The sequence below is a fragment of the Dreissena polymorpha genome, chromosome 4 (assembly GCF_020536995.1).
Source record: "Dreissena polymorpha isolate Duluth1 chromosome 4, UMN_Dpol_1.0, whole genome shotgun sequence".
In the NCBI taxonomy this organism is placed as follows: Eukaryota; Metazoa; Mollusca; class Bivalvia; order Myida; family Dreissenidae; genus Dreissena; species Dreissena polymorpha.
In genome coordinates this window covers 120220915-120225074 of record NC_068358.1, presented here as the reverse complement: position 1 = coordinate 120225074, position 4160 = coordinate 120220915, and the positions used below count along the sequence as shown (strand labels likewise).

At 35.4% G+C, this 4160-nt stretch overlaps 1 non-coding gene across 1 annotated transcript; it reads right to left on the bottom strand.

Moving 5' to 3' along the window:
• Positions 1-1954: 1954 nt before the first annotated feature.
• On the bottom strand, positions 1955-2026 carry Trnah-gug (transfer RNA histidin (anticodon GUG)). Its single transcript has one exon. It is a non-coding gene; the product is annotated as a tRNA-His (tRNA).
• Between the last annotated feature and the right edge of the window lie 2134 nt (positions 2027-4160).

The window sequence follows — 4160 nt, the reverse complement described above, 5'->3', positions numbered from 1 at the left end:
TGGTGTTTACGAGGACTGGACTTGAGATGAAAATAATAATTATAACGAATTCGATGACACATTAAAAATGATGACATGGATGACAATCGATATATTTGACTGAAATGTAAAAAGACAATAAAGTCGATGGTGGTACGAAACAACTAGTGATAGCTATCTTTTATTTTGCATTTGACACTATTCAACATATTTTACCTGCTTGTTTTTTTGTTGTAATTACACTATCTTCCTTGTTTTTTTCCTGGAATTACATTTAAGAAACATATACGCGTTATACCATAGATTAATATACAGTTGTCGGTATTTGTTTCGTGATATTTACTATTTCATATTTATTGAATTATAAGGGAACCGCAATTTTTGGTAAACTATGGATCGCCAACTTAGGAAATCTAGATATTAATCTTTATATACTACGTATTAGTTTTGATCGACTGACCACTTTTTTCGTACACAAACAACAATAAGAAGTGTGAAAAGGCAACAGTCTTGTGTACATTTAAACGTTTGTACATACGAATAGCCTGCAGCTTGAAAATGCAATTAATGGCCAAAATTTAAATCACGTCTAAGCAAAGGCATACTATTAGATTTATTGACTCACTAATATTTATTGATAAATTCGACTTGTTACCACTCTTAAAAAACTATTGCATGGTAAAGCCTAGTGTGCCTCTAAATAGTGTACGTTTTTATTTAGAATATTGTACAATATATTAAATAATATAATATGTGTTTATGGCATGCTCATTTTTAAACAATATTGAGATTAGATGTACGTTGTTAAAAGTGTCTAGTGATGTAAATGTAAATAAAAAATGTTCATATTTTTGTTAGTTGTTTTTTTAATGGCCTCTATATTATTGAATGTTGAGGCAAGTTTTGTTCAAAGAGAATTTTGTTTCGTGTTCCTTAGTGCGTTTTACGACATTGGATTTTGGACGGGAATAAAACTCGGGTACAGTCTAATTTAAATCTTGTACAAAACACGCTATCCTCATGACAACTTTAATCCCATTCTTAAAGCAATAAACTAACACGGATATGGCCTTTTATTATTATTATTATTATTATTATTATTATTATTATGATTATTATCATCATCATCATCATCATCATCATCATCATCATCATCATCATCATCATCATCATCATCATCATCATCATCATTATCATTATTATCATCATCATCATCATCATCATCATCATCATCATCATTATTATCATTATTATTATTATTATTATTCTGCCCCTATAACTAGATTTATATTAAACCCCACTATTTTGGCGGAGCGAATTCAATATGCATGACCGCAACACAATTTGAAATACGTTTCGGATTCGCTAGTTGATTTTTTAACTGTTAAATAAACCACCAATTTTCCCCATGGTTAAGTTATACAAAGAAAAACAGGCGTTTGAATTAATTAAAAAAATGTCATGTTTGAAACTCTATACCCCCTTATGTATGGAAAATCCAGTTGTTGGAAAAGATGTGTTAACACGTACTACTACTCGCTGCGCTACAGAGATTAAACCCAGGACACCAAACGCATGGGCAGTTCGGTAGCAATCTTTTTGGTGGAACATCCGTGGCACGCTTTGCGATTGTGTATCTGACCTACAAACATATAATATTGAAGGCAAGACAGAACGTTTTCTATTTTGGTGGATTTTTGTATTTATAACGAATGCGGAAATTCCAATTTATGCTTAGGGGCTATTGGCGGGAAATGTCTCCAACATTTATTGTAATGCTCAATTAAGGTTTAAACCTGGGTTCGTCAGCTACGCCGAAAAAGAAAAGTTACATAAAAAAAATAAAAAGAAAAGATCTTCAAGGAAGTTACTCGTGACTGCATGTAAACTTTTGCATTAATATGTATCATATATCAATATGTCGATATGTTAAAAGTTTGTTCAGCTGTGCCGAGACAGCGACTGTCACAGACAATGCCGTGACCAGGATTCGAACCTGGGTTGTCGCGGCCACAACGCGAAGTACTAACCACTATACGATCACGGCTGAGCGCGCTGAACTGATAAATAATCGTTTCATCAATGGTTTAAATCAATAGTCTATGGCAAGCGACGTGCGCATTATTGTCTTAAACCACGGTTTAACAGTTAACTATATAGTTAAGAGAATTTGAACCCGGGTTCAAAGTGCCGTTTGCACATTAATTCCTTAAACCCGGGTTCAAGACTTTGAACTGCGGTTGAAAGTTTCTTAACTCTATAGTTAAGAACGACCAATGACATCGTGACATTTGCATCCGAATTGTGGTTTAAGCTCCGCTGGTTGGTTGTCTCTGAATAATGTAGATAAATGATTTTTTATCTATTTTTAGACACACTTTGAACCACGGTTCAAACTCTTGAACTCGGGTTTAAGGAATAAATGTGCAAACGGCACTTTGAACTCGGGTTCAAAGTCTCTTAACGCTATGGTTAACTGTTAAACCGTGCATTCCGCGCGCCTTAATCCCAGTTTAAGACTTTGAACCGCAGTTTAAGACTTTGAACCGCAGTTAAAAGTCTCTTAATCCTATAGTTAAGAGAGAAAATAATGCGCAAACGGCGCTTTGAATTCGGGTTCAAAGTTTCTTAACTATATAATAAACTGTTAAATAACTACTGTGCATTCCGCGCCTCTTAACCGCAGTTTAAGACTTTGGACCGCAGTTCAAAGTCTCTTTACCCTATAGTTAAGAGAACACAAATGAAGTCGCGGCATTTACCTTCTAATTGTGGTTTAAGCTCCGCTGATTGGTTGTCTCAGATAACAGATTTGTATCTATTTTTAGACACGCTTTGAACCGCGGTTCCAAGTCTTGAACCCGGGTTTAAGGAATTAATGTGCAATCGGCACTTTGAACCCGGGCTCAAAGTCTCCTATATAGTTAACTGTTAAACCGTGGTTTAAGGAATTAATGTGCACTTCGCTTGCCATACTAGTCACATCGACGGTATTTTCATTGACTGCAGATAGTATAATATCCCTTCTGTCATCATACAGTAACGATACTCTTGCAAATTAGATTGGGCGTGCTGGTTGCCACTGCGTGGTGCCGCGCTTCCGTGACGAATGGTGTGATCGAAGACTCAGATTCAGGCCTGGGCTTTTTCTAGCTTGTCGAGAATTTTGTGTGATATCAGAAAATTGATTTTTCTTATAAACCAATGCTCCACAACTATAGATATAAACAATAGATTGATTTATATAATTATCTTGTCTTGGTATAAAAAATCGATGACATTATATCTTAAAATAAGACCGATTTAATGATATCAACAAATACATGTTCGATGGGAAAATCAGTTCTCGGAATGTCTACAGAATAGGAAAACGGCGCCCATGGGACATGAAACTCTCACTCGATGCTTATTGACTGCCATAGATCAATAACAGTTGGCACATCTGATATTTTATATACATGTACTTAAGCATATTCTTACGCTAGCAATTGGGTATTTTACTATTAAACATAACCTACTTGTTACTTGATCTATATATCATAGTCTGAATCTTTTTCTGTACTAAAGGATTAGGAAAGCGGACTTCTTTTATGGGTTATGATTTGTTATGTGTCGAACTGTTAATAGGAACGACAGTAAAGCGTTCTAACCCATTAGTAGCATTTAATAAGCGCCAATATAACAAGATGTGCATACAGTATATTTAAGCTGGCATTAGAGAAAGTCAAGTGTTCTAGTGTAAGTTAACTTTATAAGTTCAGTGAGCTTACCTGCACCTATGTTGATTACTTGGGTACTTTAGAGGGTATTTAACACACCAATCTATCTCAAAGTATAATAAAAAAGAAAGACAATACAGGTTAATAAAAAAAAAGATACAACAAGCGTGCAGAGGGTACAGCTGTCTGTTTTCTTCAGGTGTATTGTGCGTTCCAAGGACGTTCTACGCGTTTTCAATGTGTTTGTACTACGATATTTTGGAGTTCACGCGGCGATCATCAGCGATGTCTATGTGAACATACTGCGTTCTTGACGTGTCTCCTCTGGCTCTACTGGCAGTAGTACTGCGACCTTCAGAGTTGCGATTCAACTTTGCACTCCGAGCAGTCAGCGACTTGTTGCGTGTATAAAAATGCGGATGTTTTTTTGTATTCATGTGTAAAATTGTGAAGACTTCATTT